Source organism: Lepisosteus platostomus, chromosome 22 (assembly GCF_059453375.1).
Source record: "Lepisosteus platostomus isolate fLepPlt1 chromosome 22, fLepPlt1.hap1, whole genome shotgun sequence".
Taxonomy (NCBI): domain Eukaryota; kingdom Metazoa; phylum Chordata; class Actinopteri; order Semionotiformes; family Lepisosteidae; genus Lepisosteus; species Lepisosteus platostomus.
Window position 1 is genome coordinate 279,259 of NC_142632.1, and position 22,787 is coordinate 302,045.

The 22,787-nt window shown below is 48.6% G+C and overlaps 12 non-coding genes across 12 annotated transcripts; 6 read left to right on the forward strand and 6 right to left on the reverse strand.

Annotated features, from left to right (window-relative positions):
• Positions 1 to 656: 656 nt before the first annotated feature.
• trnas-cga (transfer RNA serine (anticodon CGA)) lies at positions 657 to 738 on the reverse strand. Its single transcript has one exon. It is a non-coding gene; the product is annotated as a tRNA-Ser (tRNA).
• Positions 739 to 3,172: 2,434 nt separating this feature from the next.
• trnas-gcu (transfer RNA serine (anticodon GCU)) lies at positions 3,173 to 3,254 on the reverse strand. Its single transcript has one exon. It is a non-coding gene; the product is annotated as a tRNA-Ser (tRNA).
• A 379-nt stretch (positions 3,255 to 3,633) lies between these two features.
• On the forward strand, positions 3,634 to 3,707 carry trnak-cuu (transfer RNA lysine (anticodon CUU)). The gene has a single exon. It is a non-coding gene; the product is annotated as a tRNA-Lys (tRNA).
• An 8,409-nt stretch (positions 3,708 to 12,116) lies between these two features.
• Positions 12,117 to 12,233, forward strand: LOC148642385 (U5 spliceosomal RNA). Its single transcript, XR_015929329.1, has one exon. It is a non-coding gene; the product is annotated as a U5 spliceosomal RNA (small nuclear RNA).
• Positions 12,234 to 12,624: 391 nt separating this feature from the next.
• Positions 12,625 to 12,739, forward strand: LOC148642386 (U5 spliceosomal RNA). The gene has a single exon (XR_015929327.1). It is a non-coding gene; the product is annotated as a U5 spliceosomal RNA (small nuclear RNA).
• A 393-nt stretch (positions 12,740 to 13,132) lies between these two features.
• LOC148642387 (U5 spliceosomal RNA) lies at positions 13,133 to 13,247 on the forward strand. The gene has a single exon (XR_015929326.1). It is a non-coding gene; the product is annotated as a U5 spliceosomal RNA (small nuclear RNA).
• Positions 13,248 to 14,006: 759 nt separating this feature from the next.
• LOC148642388 (U4 spliceosomal RNA) lies at positions 14,007 to 14,148 on the reverse strand. Its single transcript, XR_015929466.1, has one exon. It is a non-coding gene; the product is annotated as a U4 spliceosomal RNA (small nuclear RNA).
• A 233-nt stretch (positions 14,149 to 14,381) lies between these two features.
• LOC148642389 (U5 spliceosomal RNA) lies at positions 14,382 to 14,495 on the reverse strand. The gene has a single exon (XR_015929285.1). It is a non-coding gene; the product is annotated as a U5 spliceosomal RNA (small nuclear RNA).
• Positions 14,496 to 17,838: 3,343 nt separating this feature from the next.
• Positions 17,839 to 18,008, forward strand: LOC148642390 (U1 spliceosomal RNA). Its single transcript, XR_015929141.1, has one exon. It is a non-coding gene; the product is annotated as a U1 spliceosomal RNA (small nuclear RNA).
• Positions 18,009 to 18,645: 637 nt separating this feature from the next.
• On the reverse strand, positions 18,646 to 18,764 carry LOC148642391 (5S ribosomal RNA). The gene has a single exon (XR_015929200.1). It is a non-coding gene; the product is annotated as a 5S ribosomal RNA (ribosomal RNA).
• A 1,794-nt stretch (positions 18,765 to 20,558) lies between these two features.
• LOC148642392 (U1 spliceosomal RNA) lies at positions 20,559 to 20,722 on the forward strand. The gene has a single exon (XR_015929350.1). It is a non-coding gene; the product is annotated as a U1 spliceosomal RNA (small nuclear RNA).
• A 636-nt stretch (positions 20,723 to 21,358) lies between these two features.
• Positions 21,359 to 21,477, reverse strand: LOC148642393 (5S ribosomal RNA). Its single transcript, XR_015929218.1, has one exon. It is a non-coding gene; the product is annotated as a 5S ribosomal RNA (ribosomal RNA).
• Positions 21,478 to 22,787: the final 1,310 nt, after the last annotated feature.

The following is a 22,787-nucleotide window of genomic DNA, read 5'->3' on the forward strand; positions in this document are numbered from 1 at the left end:
GACAATGTACTGTTAGTTTTAATTGAAGAAAGGCATTTGTGTTCAAATATATCAGACAAGTTTACGTAACTGCTCATGCGACACTCAGTTGTAATTAGTCAAGAAATAAAGTCGAACAACAGCTGCGGGTTTGATTCTGAACGTATCAGATTGCAGCACCTTTTACTTCCATTGACAAATGATAGAGATTCGAAGAGAGATCCTTCAGACCAGCAAGCAAACCCACGGCTATTTCGGTTTTCTATCTAGGCAACGTTGGTGTCTGCAATAGCATACATGAAAGCGTGATGCAATTTCTGTGGCTAAATTTGTTGCACGTCATGCACAGTAAGAGTGTTTCTAACACCAAATAAAAAGTCAACAATTAGCGATTACGCCTTCTCCTCAGTTAACCCACTGAAACCCTTGCTGTTAACAGTTCTTTAATGCATGCTTTACGAGCACCTACATATTGTGTCGGTTCTTTCAGTTTTATTCATTAGGTTTTCAAAGGCATAAGTAGAACACCAGAGGTGCGAACGCAAGATGTGTGGTTATTTGAAGAACTCATTTCCATGGCAGCGGGGCCAAGCTATTTAGTGTTTTTATAGTACCAGGGAAGGAGAAGCGGCACTTCACCTTTGCCGCGCAGGCACAAGGAGACGTGCGGCAGACGCCGTAGTCGGCAAGATTTGAACCTGCATGGGGAGTCCCCAACGGATTTCGAGTCCATCGCCTTAACCACTCGGCCACGACTACAGCGAGTTCACCATCGCCGCATTCCTCCTTTAATCTAACACGGAGTGCGACGTGGCTGCGGAAACCTTTTCAAAGTCGCTCTCCGTTAAAAAAAAATAATACCTTTGACAAAATACGTGCCGGCAGACAGACACGCCTCAGAGGGTTTAAGGCTGGCTTCATGTCGGAATGATAAAGTCTCCCCGTCCGGACATGAAAATGCCACTTTGTTACACACAAAAAAAGAATCAACAACAGAGAAATGCCCACAAGCATTTGAAAAGCCGCACCACGTCGCACTTGAAATAGCTCTTACATTAGTGGTAGACACAGGAATCGCATTTTTATTTACGCTCTTACCAACGCGATGGAAAGCAAAACAAAGCAAAGCAGAGCAAAACAAAACGAACAAACGAAAACCCTGCACATAACGCCGTTACGTGCCCAAGTGGTATTGTACGTCATCCTAGCACTGCACCCCGGGGCGTACGGTACATGGGAACGAGCACACGCCACGAATCGTCTCGAATCACTCCCTACAGCTGTAAGGCACCTTGAAGCGTGCACCCCCAACATTCTTCTTTGCGCATCTGTGAAAGGTAAACTCTTGAGCAAACTCTGAACCAGCTCTAAGGAAACTAATCCGATTAGACGTTACTTTGACTCATCTTCTTACGCTCAGTGCCGGATTGCTCAAACTCCAGCTAGGGTTAGGGTTAGCATTCCCACGCTACTTAGACACTTTGTTTACGCTCAGTGCTGGATTTTGGGAACTTCAGGACGAGTGGGAATTTTCTCCTATCTGTCCATTCTGTTTTGTTTTGGAGACTCTTGGCTGCCTATGTTGTACAGTGCAGCGTGAAGGAAACATTTTCCAAAACTGTGTCAGCTCAAGAGTTGTAAGAAAACCTCTCCAGCTGCTACAACTCTCTTCATTTTTGTCATTTAATGTGACACTCGATGTATAACTGGAGCCTCACATATGCAAATGGTGCGGCTCCAGTTCGACACCCAGTTCGACACCACTTTACAGTATATGACAAAAGCATGGCAAACTGTGCCGGACCAGCAGATAACTTCCGCTTATTTTGACCATATTAAACATTGGAAATCTTCCCACTTGCATTTGTGACACTTGATTTTGGCTCCACCTAAGAAACTCTTAAATCTTCTAACACTTTTCTCTTCTCCCGCAACACACTTGTCTGTCGGCACTATGTGGAAGCGTTGCATGACAACCCATCTCACCACGGAAAGGAACCTAACAGCTTTGGTAAGAGAGTAGAATTACCTGAAGAACTGCTTTCCATGGAAGCAGGACCAAGCGATGTAGCATTTTTATAGTACCAGGAAAGGAGAAGCGGCACTTCGCCTTTGCCACACAGGCACAAGGCGACGTGCAGCAGACGCCGTAGTCAGCAGGATTCGAACCTGAGCAGGGAGTCCTCAATGGATTTCAAGTCCATCGCCTTAACTCTTCGGCCACAACTACAGTGAGCTCGCCGCCGCCGCATTCCTCCTCCGGAGTGCGAGGTGTCTGCGGAAACCTTTTTAAAGTCGCTCTCCGTTAAAAAAAAAATACCTTTCACAAGATACATGCCGGCAGACAGACACGCCTCAGAGGGTTTAAGGCTGGCTTCACGTTCAAATGATAAAGTCTCACCGTCCGGATGTCAAAATGCAACTTTGGCAGACAGAAAAAAAACATCAACAAACCACAAATGTGGACAAGGATTTTACAAGCTGCACCACACTGCACTTTCAAAAGCATTTACATTCGTGTTAGACGCAGGAATTGTCCTTGTTTTGCGCGCTTACGAACGCCATACAAATAAAACAGGTCTACGGGTCTGAAACCTGCTCCACGGAAAACAGTTCTGTTGCGCTTTTGATCAAAGGGAGATTCTCTGTTCTTACTTTTTCATGACATAACACCCAAAGGGGCTTCTTTGGAGCTGGATTCCAACCAGCATCCTAAAGTTTCTTGGTCGTATCCTTTACAGTCCTCTGTTCGGTCGACATGGAACAGAAGGGGGCAGCTTTCCTCACACATACAGTGCAGTTCTGCATCAGACCTCTAACTCGTTTCCTTAGCTTGGATTTAAGCCACGAAGCAGGCTTCTACTGTATAAACGTCTAGAGGAATCACAAACTATTTGAGAGGCCATCATCCCAGGGGGAACTGACAAAGTCTATCCCTAAACACCTAGCGCAGTCTCTCGAGAGACTGTCAAAAATCGCTTTCTCCGTTTGTGCTGCAAGTAAGTGAAAATGCGGTCTCAACCCAGAGCCACTTGGCAGCAGCGGCACGTAAATACTGTTACTGCCACTGCTCGATACCGACGTTAGCCTACTATACCATGTTCAGCCACCGCTAGAAAATGTACAGCTCTAGTACTGGAGCAAACAGAAGGAGGGCCAACATCTAACAGGCACACGTGTCAGACATAGAGAGCGCCGAGGATGGGATTCGAACCCATGCGTGCAGAGCACAATGGATTAGCAGTCCATCGCCTTAACCACTCGGCCACCTCGTCAATGAAACTGGGCTGTCCAGACACGGGTTGGCACGCTCCAGATGATCTTTTTCTTTTTTTTCCCTCGTACTCGAGGGTCCTTTTCCTGTTCCACATGCGATTTCAACATTTTCCTTGGGAGATGTCAAGCCAGCAAGCCACTGCTGTGGTTCAGTGGCCAGTGTGGAGTTCAGTGGCCCTGTTGTACACAGAAAGCACATTGAGCTCCTTGGACATGAAAAGTTCCAGATAAAAGCCATTTGTCATCCTTTCTCTTGGTGTCGATGTTGCTATTGTATGTAAAGGTGGCAACTTGCTCAGCGAGCAGGCGGAGCACACACCGAATGCAGATGTGTCTGAGTGGTGTGTCCAAGTGGCTGCAAAAGGACAACACTCCCGGGGCGCCGTGGCTTAGTTGGTTAAAGCGCTTGTCTCTTAAACAGGAGATCCTGGGTCCGAATCCCAGTGGTGCCTTCTTTGTTCTGTCTTCTCGAACAGAACTGGTCCTTACAGACAACTGCCTACGGCTAAACTTAATTAAATGCAAGTATTCATTTCCTGTCTTGAACGACTTGTTTTTCTTAAAATTGATGGAACTTGCAAAACATGAAATACAAACATTGTTAATCAGCGCTAGCGGCTGGCAAAAAAAAGAAGTCAGCAATGTTTTTTTTCTTTAACCTTAACCCTGCTAATGGAGAAGAGTTAAACGACCGAGTCTATGCAGCTTAAACGGTGCTCACGTCGGGTTCTTAGCTGAAAGGGTGATAAATCACGCTCACCCCAGTCCTTAATCTTTTAAAAGGATACAAAATTGAACCTAGTCGCCACATCACATACATCCTGTTCAACGATAAAAAGGTGACATCTATCCTTGATCCAGAGTAAATCCCACGTTGAGGGCATATTTTTTTCCACGTTACCATGAGTCGGGCTCAGCTGCACAGAGGTGAGAGCAGAGCAATGAGGTCACGGGGACAGGAGAGCCACACGCTGGCGGTTTAAACACGCGGAAGAAAACTGAGGGATCCACAGTATGTGGACCCTCCGTGCGCCATCAGTCCGAACTCCAGACTCTGAATCCTGCCATCCGAGTTAAGATCTCGGCGGAACCTGAGGCGCAGTTCTTTCTTAAAACGTAATCTGGTGAGCATTTCTAGAATCGTACTTGTATAGATGCAGCCTTTAATGTGTTGCTAGGTTAAAATTGATGACTTCTTGAACTTCAGTAGGCAACTGCCCTCTTGATTTTGGATTTAATTTCTTTATTACAGGGGCGCTTTTATGAAGACCGAGTCATGTTCAGGTACTTTGCTTGATGGAGGAAGCATATTTCGGACTCTGTGATCTGCTCACCTGGAAAGGTCTGCTGTACTACTACAAGAGAGAAGTAGAGTCTGGAAGAATGGACAATTTTATGATGCTTTGGAAGATAATGTTTTTTTTTTCTTTGAAATTGAAATGAATCAGAATATCAGTGCAAAAGACAAACTCTTGGTTTGGTTTAAAGAGATATGGTTTTAAAACAGACAAAATGTAGAAAACAGGTGTTTCTCACTTTTGGAAGAGAATGGACCGGGGGTAATATTTTACTAGTTATATAATAGTAAAATATTATATAATAGGGGTAATAGTCGCGAGGGGCTTCAGCTTTTTCGTGCTTAATATGGTGCGCTGTGGCCACGGCAGATATGGGATCTATAAAAGCCGAAAATTCTCCGATCATTGCCTGACACAGCTCCTCTAAGCTATTACAGACCTCAGGTCCTTGTCTAGACATCCACTCGTGGAACGCTCGGCTGGTAGTTTTCCTTACTAACATAGCCTTTTCCTGTTCGGACGCTTCGGGCATAAACTGCAAAGTATATCTCAGCTCATCAATGTAGGTCTCCACATTATTCCCTGACACTGTCGGGTCAAACCTTTCTACATCTTTGGCTAACTGCCTCAGGGAGTGGAGGTTAATTTTTACGGTTTCTCCGCGGGCAGGGAGACGGCCGTGATCAGGAGCAGGGGGTCTATGCCTGAATTGAATCGCCCTTGCGTCTCGCGCAGGACTCGGCGATCTCCCCCATGCCGATCCGACCACAGACCCTGGCCGGGAGAAACCTCCTGGGTGAGCGCTCCGGGCTGCTAGGTGGGCTGGCATGCAAGTGGGATCTAGCCTGTTTTGCTTCCAGTACGGCAGCATCTAACTCCTTTTGCCTTTCCTGGCTGAGCTCATTTAAACTCTCAATTTCTTTTTCTTTTTCTTTCAAGCTCGCTTCTAGGTCTCTCCTAGCTACCTCAGCCGCAGTTTCTCTAGCAGACAGGTCATCTAATTTACCTAAAACTTCCCTGAGTCTGTCTTCACTTTCCTCACTTTTCACTCTCTTTTCTCTGATTATATCCAACAACTCAACTCGCTCCGCCTTATATCTTTCTAGCTTTCCCTGAAGCGTTTGAAACTTTGTCAGCTCGGACAAAGACAGTTCCAGCTGTTTAGCTAGATTTAAGGCGAAACTAGATAGGACCTGAACTGCGTTCACAGACCCTCCTGTGTTAAGCTGGTTCGCTACCTTAGCTACTAAATCTACTTGCAGCTTCTCAATATCATCAAAGTTCAACTTTTCGATACCGCTCCAGTAACCAGGATTGTCGTCGCTAGAAATAGTACTTATAAGCGACTCCACTTCAGACATTTTAGCAGCCATTGTCATTACGTCAGAGAAACTTTAAGAGTATTACTTTTTTTCCTTTTACCAAAATACAGTATGGAATCTAAACACCCGAGCAGATGGATTTCCAATCAGCACACGTTACACTAAACGCTAGAAAACAGGGGGATTTCTTTACGCAGTTATCAGCACACCCGGTATTCGTGTATAAAAGCCGCGGTGCTGTGCTGAACTTGAACTCACAGCAACATCAGTTATTCTGTGCAATTGAGTCTCATTTCATTCTAAACTCGCCCACCCAGGGACGCCATTAAATGTAGTGGTTTGATGGGTTTACTGAGACAATTATTAATTGTAGCAGTAATCACGAGGTTGTTCCTTGGGGCTTTTAGAAAATCAATCGCCAGAACAACTAACAACGCACACACACGGGTTCAATACACGAGATACATTTATTAATATAAATTGTGCACCAAACATATACTAGTCTGCCTGGATACGAGCGGCAGACCTTACTGTGAGGGTTATCAATATACAAGATATATAATCTCGAAGAGATGCAAACACAAAGAGATACACAACAGAGAATATATGTCAATATATATCGTTCGGTTACCAAATCGCTAATCAGTGTTATTACCCATTGTTACTCTAAACTCGGAAGTAAATACATTACTCATGAATTAAATTGATAACAACTTGTGTTGAGGTACAATTGAATTCTCGAGACGCAATGTAGAACATGGGGTTAACTTATCCACTGTGTATGGATTTGGAATTTCCCGGCACGAACACCAAACCAGCTGACAAGCTCTGTTGCAGCCTCTGTTCCAGCGGTTGTCCAATGGGCGTTGTGTCGGCGTCCTCTGGCTACCGGCCAACCAGTCAAGGTGCAGCTCGGAGTAGGACGGGCGGAGGAATCTGACTGCGGCGCGCAGGGCAGTCGTTGCTCCAAGGGGATCTACCAGCAGTCCGGCTGGCTAGTAGAAAGTCTCTATGCACAGAGTGTGACCGCGAGTCCTCACAAGTCACTCTTTTGCCTGGGAAGAAACTGGTTCGTTCCCGGTCCAGCGCTGCTTCTGAATAAGCTATTCAGGTTGTCGACGAGGGTCCAACTGTAGGCTGCCGTTGATCAAACGGAGCATTCACGTTAGTAGAATTCTGAGTACGTACGGGATGCTTGGCCTCGCCCTTAGAACAAAGTCCAAGTCCCTATGCAGACAACAGCAGTTGTCACGTGATTGTCTCTGAGGATGCGCGAAAATGGCCAAGGAGAGCCCCGATCTGAGCTTGCGCTCCCTTTTTGACCAAGACACAGATGTGTGCTGATTGGTTGAGAGTTTGGCGGGCATTGGAGACCCACGTGGTATTACCACGCCCTGCCAGTCCCTGATTGGTTGGTCAAGGTGAGATATACGTCACTTACTCTTGACACTTAAGAATGCAGTCCAGATGTCCATTCGGCACTCCCTAGACAGATAGGCGCCAATGGATGACCATTGATCATGATAGCCAGGCTTAGCTAAGTGCATCCCTGTCTGGGAGCTGTTCCTTATCAAAAGAAAACAACTTAAATCAGTCTGCATGAATACTTTCTCTGTGGCTGCACCACAGAGATGGGGGGTGAGATGGGGCTTCATTTAGGACAGCATACCAACGCTTAATTCTGTCTTATTAACAAGCATTGCCGCTACACTTGCATCCCAACTTTTGCAACTCGCAACTGAAAACCCACTGAAGCTAAGCAGGTGTGAGCCAGGTCAGTACCTGGATGAGGGTGAGCTACAGGGAAAAACAAAGCTTCCAGCTGGAAGTGGTGTTAATGGGCGCTCACTCTGAGGTCTGTACGGGTCCCAATGTCCCAATATAGTGACGGAGAAGCTGTGTTGTAAAAGGGCGCTGTCTTTTGGATGAGATGTAAAACCGAGGTCATAGTGCTCTGTGGTCATTAAAAATGACCACCAAAACCTTTGACAAAAGCTCTTGGTAATTGATGGTCTTCAATAATGCTTCTCCTTTAGGTACATTTTAAATCAGCTGAAAAATGCTGTGAAATGGGGGGGCACTTCAGGACAGTGTAGGATTTGGGTTACAAGAACCATGAAACTGCACGAGAAAGCCCGTACACTGAATTACACGGCTTTCTATTCAAAGGACAAAAGAAATTCCCTGAGTTTGATTTTTTGCAGCACAGAGAGGACCACTGTTGTGAGGCCGGTTAGCTCAGTTGGTTAGATGGTGGTGCTAGTAACGCCAAGGTTGCGGGTTTGAGCCGCGTACGGGCCAGGTCCTTTTCTCCTCTCTTACCAAAGCTGTTAGGTTCCTTTCCGTGGTGAGATGGGTTGTCATGCAACGCTGCCACATAGCGCCGACAGACAAGAGTGTTGCGGGAGAAGAGAAATGTGTTTGAAGATTTAAGAGTGTCTTAGGTGCAGCCAAAATCAAGTGTCACAAATGCAAGTGGTTGGATTTCCATTGTTTAATATGGTAAAAATAAGCGGAAGTAATCTGCCGGTCCGGCACAGTCTGCCATGCTTTTGTCATTTACTGTAAAGTGGTGTTGAACTGGGTGTCGAACTGGAGCCTCACCATTTGCATATGTGAGGCTCCAGTTATACATCGAGTGTCACATTAAATGACAAAAATGAAGAGAGTTAAAGCAGCTGGAGAGGTTTTCTTACAACTTTTGAGCTGACACAGTTTTGGAAAATGTTTCCTTCACGCTGCACTGTACAACATAGGCAGCCAAGAGTCTCCAAAACAAAACAGAATTGACAGATAGGAGAAAATTCCCACTCGTCCTGAAGTTCCCAAAATCAAGCACCGAGCGTAAACAAAGTGTCTAAGTAGCGTGGGAATGCTAACCCTAACCCTAGCTGGAGTTTGAGCAATCCAGCACTGAGCATAAAAAGATGAGTCAAAGTAACGTCTAATCGGATTAGTTTCCTTAGAGCTGGTTCAGAGTTTGCTGAAGAGTTTACCCAGTGGGCACTGATTCGTCGAATATACGTATATTCACGGCGAAAATACGGCTATACGTATATATACGTCGCCTCGACGTAAACTCAACGTCGAATTGCAACCGTAAAATCGACGACATTAATAAACGCATATATAACGTCGAAAACACATCTAACACAGTGCCTGAGGCTTTTTACTGTATGTATCGTGTGTGCCGCAACTAGGAGTATACGGCACTCTGCACAGTGTACGAAGTAAATTATTTTCGCAGTAATTAATTTACACGTGTATAATAAATATAGTAAATATAATAAATTAATTACTGCGAAAATTACTTCGTACACTGTGCAGAGTGCCGTATACTCCTAGGTAAGTTAGGTACATCTTTTTGCCCAAAACTGAAGGGGCGACATTCCTCCCTCCCCCCGTGATGCCAGGCCTGTCCCCATCCTATTCCATAATGTCATTATACTGTATATAATACCATACAACAGTGACCGATCCTTACTAACTGCATGCGTTAAAATTGCACATCAGCTCATAGCAGGGGGCACATAGCCGCGATGTATTATCAATGTTAAATTTCAACCATAATATCGACAACATTAATAAACGCATACGTTGAGAAAATATCGAACCCAGCATATTTTCCGGTTATATACCACAATGCATTGCTAGTATTCGTTGGTCACCATTTTGGACACGTTTTTCAAACGTAGAAGTATATCCACAAATATCTCAGCAATCCTCTTTTGACGAGTAAGTATGAACAATAATAATACTATCTGAATACATACAGATCTTTCTTAATATTATTTTGATTAAAATAGTAAGTGAATAAGCAAAAAATGGCACATAAAAATAGTGGAGCTTTTTAAACGTCTGTACTTACTGCGCCCCATAAGAAATCGTTTGTCCCCGTTCAAAAGAGGTTGTGCGATGTCCTGCAGCGTTCGCAAAGCAAACCTTTGACAGTTTGAAAAGAGGAATTTATTCTGCTTCCTGTGCGTGCAGTAGTTACAAAGTTGAACGCCTTTACACGATCTGCTGCAGTTTTCAGTGGGCGGGCGTTGTCAAATGGCTTGGAAAAACGCACTGTGTTTCGGCTCGGCAAACATCGTGAGCAGTGTCCTGCATGTTTTCTGTGTATAGCTGTCTTTTAACGCATACAGAATTCATTCGAAATGGGGAATGGTGTGAATGGGGAAGATGACACTAAATCGTTTTGCCGTTTCTCTATTCTTATTCTATGTTGTACTTTCAAACTTTGGGTACTCTTTAATTAGGACAGACTTTATTGCTCAACTTCTATGATGCAAGCCAAATTTTATACATTTATTTCAGCTTTGAGCTTAGTAAACCGTTCATTTTTTAGATTATACTAAAGAAGATATTAATCATCATTAATTTGGGAAGTAATATTATATAATTTTCTCCTAGCTGCGGTGCTGAAGTCCCGCCCTAAATCAGCAGAAAAAGAAATAAAGGAGCACGCAATGTGTTACTTGAAGAATGCATATGCAAGGCAGGGGGCCAGGAGATCTGGACACTGAAAATACTAGGTTTTTGGTTCTAACTGTTAGGACAATTACACAGGGTTTGCAAATAGTGGACAAAAATTGTCTTAACTTCCATTGTAATATTTTTTTTTCTTGGAAATATAGAAGTTGTACATTTTAAAATGTATATTTGAATCAAAATGTGGTTTTGAGTTAGTGTGTTAATGTAATTAGTTTGTGTTTGCCGTTACTATACTGTATATTGCCATATTACCAGAATTTGTAGCTGAAGTTTAAGACTAGTTGTGTTTTTTATGATTATTGCCCATATGTTGATTGTTGATTGATTGTATACAATGTATAATTTGAAATACATATTTTTCAGGTGTGAATGTGTATTTTCAGAATAAATTTCTAAACCAAATCATTGGGTTGATTTACTAGTTTCTACACCTGTAAAACCTAACTTTGATGTATAATAGACCTCTACCCATATACGTATAATAGACCTCTAAAGTTATCCGTATAATAGACCTCTAACCATATACATATAATAGACCTCTAAAGTTATCCGTATAATAGACCTCTACCCATATACGTATAATAGACCTCTAAAGTTATCCGTATAATAGACCTCCAACCATATACGTAGAATAGTCCTCTAAAGTTATCCGGAACTCCTACCATATATGTATAATAGTCCTCTAAATTTATCCGTATAATAGAACTCCAACCATTTACGTATAATGAACATCTAATCATAGACGTATAATTGACGTATAACAATAGACGTATATTAGAATTTCATTCTAGACGAATTGCAGACCACATTTAGACGTCTAAGGTATGCGTTTAATAGACGTATATTATACGTCTTTTGCCCACTGGGTTACGTCTCAACAGAAACGCTCTTTAGCTCTTTCAGTGTTATGCAGAGAAAAGCGTCTGTCGAGATCACTTTTGAGTCAGCGCGAAACGCCGTGTGCTGTCAGTTTGATTTCATATTGCTCGTAGCGGCGCCCGGCTTTTGTCTGTCAAACGTTAGGTTGCGCTTCTTCATGCTGCATCGTCGGCATGAGTGGAGCTTTTTAAACGTCTGTACTTACTGCGCCCCATAAGAAATCTTTTGTCCCCGTTCAAAAGAGATTTTGCGATGTCCTGCAGCGTTCGCAAAGCAAACCTTTGACAGTTTGAAAAGAGGAATTTATTCTGCTTCCTGTGCGTGCAGTAGTTACAAAGTTGAACGTCTTTACACGATCTGCTGCAGTTTTCAGTGGGCGGGCTTTGTCAGATGGCTTGGAAAAACGCACTGTGTTTCGGCTTGGGAAACATCATGAGCAGTGTCCTGCATGTTTTCTGTGTATAGCTGTCTTTTGACGCATACAGAATTCATTCGAAATCATTGATTTCTCCAATTATCAAGGATCCCTTAAAGGATGAGTCAAAGTAACGTCTAATCGGATTAGTTTCCTTAGAGCTGGTTCAGAGTTTGCTCAAGAGTTTACCTTTCACAGATGTGCAAAGAAGAATGTTGGGGGTGCACGCTTCAAGGTGCCTTACAGTGCGTCGTTTCCGACACAGTGTGGCCGGGTGTTTTCCGAGTTATCGCACGGATTGGGCACGCCCACAAGCCGAGAGCCGCAGGCGATGAGCCCGGGGGTGAACGGGCCCCACTGGCTAGTTTGTAAGGCCAGGTGCATTGCCAACCACGACCGGCAGCGCAGAGGTTTTGAAGGCGGTCTGGGCTCCTGCAGCTGTGCAGCCACGCACTCTGGTTTCTCTTCATCTCGTACAAATCTTTCGCCTTTTATTAAAGATTTCCGTGGAGAGGAGCATGAATAAGTTCCATGCAATTTTTGTGCTTCCCTGCCTTCGGGTGGGGCGCAGCCTGGCTGGTCAAAGAGAGAAAACAAAAACGTTCGCAATCACTCTTGTTATGGCAATTGTGGCCGTCTGCTCCGCGAGTCCTCGGTCTCCGGCTGTCTGATTGGCGCTCATTTCTTTGGGGGGCGGGAAGTGTCCGGCCGCAGGGGATCTTGGGACCTCGCTTTGCATAGCGGCTTCCCAGAGTGCGTCGTTTCCGGCACAGTGTGGCCGGGTGTTTTCCGAGTTATCGCACGGATTGGGCACGCTCGCAAGCCGTGAGCCGCAGGCGATGAGCCCGGAGCTGAACGGGCCCCACTGGCTCGTTTGTAAGGCCAGGTGCATTGCAAACCACGACCGGCAGCGCAGAGGCTTTGAAGGCGGCCTGGGCTCCTGCAGCTGTGCAGCCACGCACTCTGGTTTCTCTTCATTTCGTACAAATCTTTCGCCTTTTACTAAAGATTCCCGCGGAGAGAAGCATGAATGAGTTCCCTGCAATTTTTGTGCTTCCCTGCTTTCGGGTGGCGGGCAGCTGGGCTGGTCAAAGAGAGAAAACAAGCGCGTTCGCAATCGGTCTTGTTATGGTGATTGTGGCCGTCTGCTCCGCGAGTTCTCGGTCTCCGGCCGTCTGATTGGCGCTCTTTTCTTTGGGGGGCGGGAAGTGTCCGGCCGCAGGGGATCTTGGGACCTCGCTTTGCATAGCGGCTTCCCAGAGTGCGTCGTTTCCGGCACAGTGTGGCCGGGTGTTTTCCGAGTTATCGCATGGATTGGGCACGCTCGCAAGCCGTGAGCCGCAGGCGATGAGCCCGGAGCTGAACGGGCCCCACTGGCTCGTTTTTAAGGCCAGGTGCATTGCCAACCACGACAGGCAGCGCAGAGGCTTTGAAGGCGGCCTGGGCTCCTGCAGCTGTGCAGCCATGCACTCTGGTTTCTTTTCATTTCGTACAACTCTTTCGCCTTTTACTAAAGATTTCCGTGGAGAGGAGCATGAATGAGTTCCCTGCAATTTTTGTGATTTCCTGCTTTCGGGTGGCGGGCAGCTGGGCTGGTCAAAGAGAGAAAACAAGCACGTTCGCAATCGCTCTTGTAATGGTGATTGTGGCCGTCTGCTCCGCGTGTCCTCGGTCTCCGGCCGTCTGATTGGCGCTCTTTTCTTTGGGGGGCGGGAAGTGTCCGGCCGCAGGGGATCTTGGGACCTCGCTTTGCATAGCGGCTTCCCAGAGTGCGTCGTTTCCGGCACAGTGTGGCCGGGTGTTTTCCGAGTTATCGCACGGATTGGGCACGCTTGCAAGCCGTGAGCCGCAGGCGATGAGCCCCGAGCTGAACGGGCCCCACTGGCTCGTTTGTAAGATCTGCAGAAGATCGTGTAAAGACGTTCAACTTTGTAACTACTGCACGCACAGGAAGCAGAATAAATTCCTCTTTCAAACTGTCAAAGGTTTGCTTTGCGAATGCTGCAGGACATCGCACAATCTGTTTTGAACGGGGACAAACGATTTCTTATGAGGCGCAGTAAGTACAGACGTTTAAAAAGCTCCACTCATGCCGACGATGCAGCATGAAGAAGCGCAACCTAACGTTTGACAGACAAAAGCCGGGCGCCGCTACGAGCAATATGAAATCAAACTGACAGCACACGGCGTTTCGCGCTGACTCAAAAGTGATCTCGACAGACGCTGTTCTCTGCATAACGCTGAAAGAGCTAAAGAGTGTTTCTGTTGAGACGTAACAAGCTTGTTTCTTTCTACCATGATGTTACCATGACAAAATCTGTCTTTAAACACCTTGCTCAGTCTCTGACGAGACTGTCAAGAATTGCTTTCGCCGATTGTATTGCAAACCGGCGGAAGCGGGGTATTGGGAAAAGTTTTCAACTAGCAATAATCGCGCATCGGCTAAACCTCACAGGCTACGATACTGCCACTGCGCAAAGCTGACGGTTGCCAGACAACCGCGTGGATCCTATGGAAATTGTTATCAATCGTCTCATGGCATGTCGTTGCTGTAACGCTTCATATTTGCGGCCGGACACTTCCCGCCCCCCAAAGAAAAGAGCGCCAATCAGACAGGCGGAGACCGAGGACTCGCAGAGCAGGCGGCCACAGTCGCAGTAATAAGAGTGATTGTGAGCGGTTTTGTTTTCTCTCTTTGACCAGCCCAGCTGCGCCCCACCCGAAGGCAGGAAAGCACAAAAATTGTATGGAACTCATTCATGCTCCTCTTCATGGAAATCTTTAGTAAAAGGCAAAAGATTTGTACGAGATGAAGAGAAACCAGAGTGCGTGGCTGGACAGCTGCAGGAGCCCAGGCTGCCTTCAAGGCCTCTGCCCTGCCGGTCGTGGTTGGCAATGCACCTGGCCTTACAAACGAGCCAGTGGGGCCCGTTCAGCTCCGGGCTCATCGCCTGCGGCTCTCGGCTTACCTGGCAGGGGAGATACCTTGATCAGCCTGTAGTTGGAGTAGTTGGATTGTTTTCTTGTTTTGTGGAAGCAGTGTTTGTTTTGCAGTTTGAGATGGCAACCTTTGGATCCCGCAAGAATGCTGTACGTTTTGAGCTTTTGGATGACCTCTTCATGGATCGTATGCAGTTCAGCAGAAAAGTGTTACAGAAGGAACTTGGCTTTGAACCTCGGCACTTGGATTTCATCTTTGCTCTCCCAGGTCAGAAAGCATTTGAGGTTGTATTTGCTACCTATCCTCTGTTTGAACAATGCGTGGATGTGTTTGAGGCAAAAAGAGGGAAAGTTCCTGCACTTGAGAAGATCAACTTGCAGCCTCTGACACAGAGAGAGAGGAAAACGGTGCATGTTGTTATGTTCTCGGAACTGGCAAAGACGGAGGACATTCACACCTGGCTTAACCAGTACTGCACCGTCCACCATGGAACTTGAGGTTAGAGATGTTGACGGTATAAAAACAGGAGCAAGGAAATTCGAGGTTCGCTTACTACCGGACAATGTAAATGGAGGCTTAAGGCACCTGCCCTCTACAATCCGGCTGGGCGCCTGCAATGGCTATGTTTTTTATGTGGGACAACCAAAGGTGTGTCGGCGCTGTGGTGCTGTGGGACACCTGGCATCTTCCTGCACTGTGAAATTCTGCAAGACCTGTGGCAAACAGGGACATTTAGCCTCTGACTGTTCAATGCTGCCAAAGTGCAATTTATGTGGCTCGGAAGGACACGTTTTTAAGAACTGCCCTCACGCCTACGCCAATAAACTCAAAATGAGAAAGGATGAGGCAGTGCTTGTTTCAGCCAAACCGGCCCGAAAAGCCAAAGCAAACAACAAGTCAAACAAAGAACCCTTGTTGGACAAAGAGTCTCAGCCTCCAGCCAGGATCAGTCCTGCTGTGGCTCCGGGGCCGGTGGAAGAGAAATCCACTACGCTCCCACAACCGCAGACTGCACCAGACAAGCACGAGGGTTTGAAAACCCCCGAGAACAGCGAGGACCCCTCCCCCACTCCTGCTCCTCAGAACGAGGGCCAGTGTGGGGCCCCCCGGTGGAGCGGGTCCAGCGACGATACCCAGGATTCAGCGGAGCTGCTTTTCTCAGACTCTGCAAGTGCTACAGATGCCCTCCTCTCCTCCATCCAGTCCATCACGGAGGATCTGCAACAGCTGGTGGGTGAGGGGGAAGAGGAGACTGGTGCATCGGCTGCACCCCTTTCCCCTCAGTGCTCCCAGGAGCTGGACTTGAGGAAAAGGAAAAATGACTCTGTTTTCTCCCCGAGCGAGGAGGAAGGAGAGCATGGCGATGGGGACAGCTGGAACCCCTCCACCCCTCTTTCTACCCCCTTCCTTGAAATGGACTCCGTGAACGCTTTTACTGCTGCCACCCTGATGAAGGCTCATTCAGAGGATGGCTGGCAGGAAATTGGTAAGAAGAAAAAGAAAAAGAAAAAGGTAACAGGTGAGACCGAAGAGAAATTTGTTTTGTAAAGACTGGTTCCACTTTCTTATGTAATATGGCTCTAAACATAATTTCTCTTAACACCAGAGGTATCAATGACAGAGTTAAATGCCAGTCTGTCTTTGATTACCTCCAGCAGAGAGAGGGAGATGTGTTGATGTTGCAGGAGTGTGCTTTAGCCTATCAAGAGAGGTATAAAAGCTTTGAAGATAGGTGGGATAAAGGGCCTTCTGTTTGGTCAGGGGACAATAACAACAGAGCCTCTGGCGTGGCCATTCTTTTCAAAGGATGGGCTTTCAAATTGAAAAGTATTCAGAGATTTTTTATCAGAACTGGAGGGAGCCAAAAGAAGGACATGATCTCAGGCTGCAAGAGAAGAGAATTAAGGTCCTGGGGGTGTATTTTGGAGAAGAGATGGGAACAGTAAATTGGCAGAACAAATTGCCAATCTTAAACAAAAAACTGATGCAATGGAAGGACCGAGACCTCACCATGATAGGAAGCTGCTGGTCATCAAAGCCGAGCTCTTGCCTGTCTTGAATTTTCTGGCTTCTACCTTCCCAATCCCACACCGTGTTGCGGCGGTGATGAGGAGATTGATGTTTCAATTTCTATGGGGTGGGAAGCAGGAAAGACTCAGAAGGGAAATAATGTACAGGCCGCTACCCTCAGGGGGGAAGTCTGTCCCAGATATTGCTACGAAGCTGCTGTGCATTTTCCTGGCCTCTGTGCTGAGAGGCTTTGCAACAGCACCTGCAGCGCGTACCTGGACTTATTTTTCCAGGCTCTGGGTAGGTAGGGAGGTGTTCAGAGTGTGGGGTGTCAGACCCAAGCTGGACGTCCCACTCTCTGACACATGCCCTGCAATTTATGGGACAGTTAAAAGTTTTCTAAGATCTCACCCAATTGGCCATATTCCCCCCCGAGATGTCAGCGTCCAAAAACTGGAAGATTTCGTTGCACCCCAGAACAATAGGCAGACCCCTGTGGGCATTTTAACATCAGCCCAAACAAGGAAGGTGTGGAAACACACATCCTCTAAATTTCTGTGCAACATTCACAGAGATTTAGCCTGGAGTGTCGTCCACCAGTGCTTACCGGTACGAACTTTCTTGTACCGTAGGGACCTCACCCCCAGCCCTCGCTGCGTTAGGGTGGGCTGCGGCGAGGAGGAGACTGTATCCCATCTCCTGTGGTCCTGCTTTTTTGCTAAGGCCTTCTGGGCACAGTTTGAAGATTGGTTGCTGGCTCTCTCGCCCCAATTTACCCTGACCGCTGCTTTCGTCATATACGGCATCTCTCCTGTCAAACTTCCTCCTGACGTGTTTGACAGGATCTGGGCCGTGGTGAACAGTGGGAAAGTTGCCCTGTGGAGAGTGAGGAACATGGGGCTGTTCAAAGGCATCAAGATCCCAGTCAAGGCAGCAGGTAGCCTGGCCCTGTTCATCACCCGAGAGAACTATTACCTCAGAGATCTGTGGAGAGAAGGGAGGGAGGAAGCAGAAAATCTGTGGGAAATAGAGAGCATAAGTCAATATCTCAAGAAACTGTGAAAAACATTATCAAGTTTAAGTAAAGAATGTGATTTGCACCAGAAAAAAAGAAAATTGTTGCTATGTAACTGTTACCGTGTCAAAATGTAATGAGATGTGATCATATATACTGTTTTAAGTATGTATATTAATGTAAAGCTTTCTGATTTGTGATGTCCTGTATTTTTTTGTGAAAAGAAAATAAAGTTCTTAAAAATCGAAATCGGTTCACCCAGGGCGAGGCTCGGCCATTGCACTCCGGCTGTGCTGACCCCTGCGAATTCCCCAAATGTGGGAATCTCGACTGCATAATTTCTGGTAGTGGGGGACTGCGTTCGCGCTCTCCCCTGATGTGCTTGGTCCAAAATCAGATACGGGAGGGTTAGGACACCACGAGCTGCGTGGCTGCGGAAGGATCCCGGTTCGAAAGGAGTCGACGCCGCTGCTGGTTCTCGCTGGCTTTTAGTTAGGGGTCCGGAGAAGCATCTCAAGCTAGTTCCACTACTCCTTCCGGACGTTCATTCCCTTTTCAAAGTCAGTCGTTTTGCTGTAGTCTGCGTTCTTTAGGCTGATTATCGAGGTTAGCCTTTATTTGGTCATGGGGGGCCTCGGTACTGTATGCTGAGTCTAAAGACAGTTTCACCCGTTTTCTGATTGCTCAGTTCTGTACCAGTGCAGACATGTCAAACAGTGAATGGCTGTACCTCTATTGTATCCGTGCTCAATGAATGAAATCGGTAACAAATGAATATATGTCTAGTTATACGAAAAACGAGTGGTTTATCGACTCATCTTCATTTGCAGATTTAGAGGCAGCTTCGATATTCGTTTTACAGATGGGTTTTTTTTTTTTGAATATGGGTCACACACATGCCACAGCAACAAAACATCTCTAGAGATGAGGCTATAGATCACCTTTCCATCCTGCAGGTTTTCCTCCCAAAGCCTACGGCACCAACGGCGACCCCTGCTGGCCGGGAGAGCAAAAGCTTACAGCACCTGGTATTCCCAGGCAGTCTCCCATCCAAGTACTAACCAGGCCCGACGCTGCTTAGCTTCCGAGATCAAACGAGATCGGGCGTGTTCAGGGTGGTGTGGCCGTAAGCGAAAGCCCCGGCGCCTGACTCGCTACTTGAAGCTGTGTGTGGCGGGGGTTCCGTGCCCCCCGAGCGGGACTGAAGGATCGTTCGTGTGCCACTCTTTGGAAAGGAGCTGCTTTCCAAATCGCATTGCGTGCCTGGATGTTGGCGAATGCGCTCCCTTGTGTTGGCTCGTCCCGCACTGGAGGAGGACAAACAATCTGCACGGAGGAGCACCAGGCAAGTCTTCACCAGACAAAAACCTCCAGTGCACAGCACTCTGGAAACATTTCGGGGCTTTCGCGTGTTTATTTCAGCACGTAAAGCGCACCGGTCCAACACGTCGGCCGGGCGCGCGGCGCCTCCGCCCTCTTGTGGCCTTGCGGCGTCAGAGCAAGAGGCTCCTTCTCGCTGCCCTTCCGCTGTGTTGCAGGACCCGGAGCGCGCACTTTGTGGGGGGCGGGGGACCGCGTTCGCGCTCTGCCCCCGGTCTCTTGCGCGAGTACTAAATCTCACGGACAGGGGGGCCTCGTCATTGATTGTTACAGGTGAGACGGGGATTAGGAGGAGACCCCGACTGATGGGTAAAGGGGAGCACTAACACCAGAGGGACACCCCCGGCGTCTCTTTTTGAGAGACGCCCTGGGGTTTCCTAATGGCCAAGGAGGGTCGGGACCTCGGTTTGACGCCTCCCCCGAAGGACGGCGCCTGTTTGTGCAGCAGAGTGTCGCCATCAGGAGGCTGGGGCGTAAGAGAGCCACACAGCCCGCAGGGTGAGCGCTCCCTACTGGTCCCAGTCACACCTCTTGCAGGAGCAGCAGCAACCGGAGCTTTTCCGGGGTGGAATCTCCCATCCGGGTGCCGGCCAGGCTCACACCTGCTGGGCTGCCCCGGGGGTGAGCCCAGTCGAGAGTCGCAGGGCCAGATCTAGTCACCGGGGAGAAACGATACAAGTGAAGGATTGCTCGGCTCTCGGCACTTGAAAAGACCGACAAATGTCTCGTTCCCGCCGGAGCTGAATGTACCCGCATGTGTGGTGTCGTCTTCTTCCCCCGCCCCGCTGTGTTTGCTGTATTGTCTCTGAAGCCGGCCCCCCCGAGACGAGACGGGCTGTTCCTGTGCCCCAATTAACACTTTACAGGTGCCATTCCCCGGCATTGTGGCCATTGTCGGTGCTCACACGCGATAAGATAAGGCGGAGGAGAGCGGGGCATGCCCAGCGGCAGACATTCAAGGAGGGGGCAGTGCGAGGTGAGGTGAGGTGCGACACGCCGGAGCCCCGACGCAGCTAATGCGGAGCACTTGTTGGACTGGCATCGAAAGGACGTGTGCGCACGGAGCGAGCCTTCCCTGCGGCGGAGCGCGGGAACTTTCTCCCCCCCTCCCGCTGCAGGAGTTGTGTGCGCTGCAGCGGTGCCGAGAGAAAAGCACAGAAGGCAGCAGGCTCTGGAGAGCAGGTAAGAGACGGAGCCTTGTGGGCAGGCGAGCAGGCCCGTTTTTTGGAAATTGCTGAAAAGGTTTGTTCGGTGTGTGGCAGGCGCACGTCGCGAGCTTGCGTGGCGATCTGCCGGTCTGGAGTTATGCAAATGAGGCCGAATTGCATCCCGGGACATGCTGCGAATGCGCAACGGCGACTGCAGATGTGTAGGAAACGGCGCGCTCGTTTTCTCGTTTTGCCCACACTTTTGAGTGTTAGTGTGGCGTGTGAGTGTGTGAAAGAGTGGGCCCAGCAGGAGGCGGTGGCGTGCGGGGCGAGGAGGTGGCCTAGGCTGCGCGATTTGTGCTGTGGGTGCGGGCCGCTTGCAGGGGCCTGTTTAACTCATACTTACCTGGCAGGGGAGATACCTTGATCAAGAAGGAGGTTCACCCAGGGCGAGGCTCGGCCATTGCACTCCGGCTGTGCTGACCCCTGCGAATTCCCCAAATGTGGGAATCTCGACTGCATAATTTCTGGTAGTGGGGGACTGCGTTCGCGCTCTCCCCTGATGTGCTTGGTCCAAAATCAGATACAGGAGGGTTAGGACACTACGAGCTGCGTGGCTGCGGAAGGATCCCGGTTCGACAGGAGTGGACGCCGCTGCTGGTTCTCGCTGGCTTTTAGTTAGGGGTCCGGTGAAGCATCTCAAGCTAGTTCCACTACTCCTTCCGGACGTTCATTCCCTTTTCAAAGTCAGTTGTTTTGCTGAAGTCTGCGTTCTTTAGGCTGATTATCGAGGTTAGCCTTTATTTGGTCATGGGGGGCCTCGGTACTGTATGCTGAGTCTAAAGACAGTTTCACCCGTTTTCTGATTGCTCGGTTCTGTACCAGTGCAGACATGTCAAACAGTGAATGGCTGTACCTATATTGTATCCGTGCTCAATGAATGAAATCGGTAACAAATGAATATATGTCTAGTTATACGAAAAACGAGTGGTTTATCGACTCATCTTCAGTTGCAGATTTAGAGGCAGCTTCGATATTCGTTTTACAGACGGGTTTTTTTTTTTGAATATGGGTCACACACATGCCACAGCAACAAAACATCTCTAGAGATGAGGCTATAGATCACCTTTCCATCCTGCAGGTTTTCCTCCCAAAGCCTACGGCACCAACGGCGACCCCTGCTGGCCGGGAGAGCAAAAGCTTACAGCACCTGGTATTCCCAGGCAGTCTCCCATCCAAGTACTAACCAGGCCCAACGCTGCTTAGCTTCCGAGATCAGACAAGATCGGGCGTGTTCAGGGTGGTTTGGCCGTAAGCGAAAACCCCGCCGCCTGACTCGCTACTTGAAGCTGTGTGTGGTGGGGGTTCCGTGCCCCCCGAGCGGGACTGAAGGATCGTTCGTGTGCAACTCTTTGGAAAGGAGCTGCTTTCCAAATCGCATTGCGTGCCTGGATGTTGGCGAATGCGCTCCCTTGTGTTGGCTCGTCCCGCACTGGAGGAGGACAAACAATCTGCACGGAGGAGCACCAGGCAAGTCTTCACCAGACAAAAACCTCCAGTGCACAGCACTCTGGAAACATTTCGGGGCTTTCGCGTGTTTATTTCAGCACTTAAAGCGCACTGGTCCAACACGTCGGCCGGGCGCGCGGCGCCTCCGCCCTCTTGTGGCCTTGCGGCGTCAGAGCAAGAGGCTCCTTCTCGCTGCCCTTCCGCTGTGTTGCAGGGCCCCGAGAGGGAACCCGGAGCGCGCACTTTGTGGGGGGCGGGGGACCGCGTTCGCGCTCTGCCCCCGGTCTCTTGCGCGAGTACTAAATCTCACGGACAGGGGGGCCTCGTCATTGATTGTTACAGGTGAGACGTGGATTAGGAGGAGACCCCGACTGATGGGTAAAGGGGAGCACTAACACCAGAGGGACACCCCCGGCGTCTCTTTTTGAGAGACGCCCTGGGGTTTCCTAATGGCCAAGGAGGGTCGGGACCTCGGTTTGACGCCTCCCCCGAAGGACGGCGCCTGTTTGTGCAGCAGAGTGTCGCCATCAGGAGGCTGGGGCGTAAGAGAGCCACACAGCCCGCAGGGTGAGCGCTCCCTACTGGTCCCAGTCACACCTCTTGCAGGAGCAGCAGCAACCGGAGCTTTTCCGGGGTGGAATCTCCCATCCGGGTGCCGGCCAGGCTCACACCTGCTGGGCTGCCCCGGGGGTGAGCCCAGTCGAGAGTCGCAGGGCCAGATCTAGTCACCGGGGAGAAACGATACAAGTGAAGGATTGCTCGGCTCTCGGCACTTGAAAAGACCGACAAATGTCTCGTTCCCGCCGGAGCTGAATGTACCCGCATGTGTGGTGTCGTCTTCTTCCCCCGCCCCGCTGTGTTTGCTGTATTGTCTCTGAAGCCGCCCCCCCCGAGACGAGACGGGCTGTTCCTGTGCCCCAATTAACACTTTACAGGTGCCATTCCCCGGCATTGTGGCCATTGTCGGTGCTCACACGCGATAAGATAAGGCGGAGGAGAGCGGGGCATGCCCAGCGGCAGACATTCAAGGAAGGGGGAGTGCGAGGTGAGGTGAGGTGCGACACGCCGGAGCCCCGACGCAGCTAATGCGGAGCACTTGTTGGACTGGCATCGAAAGG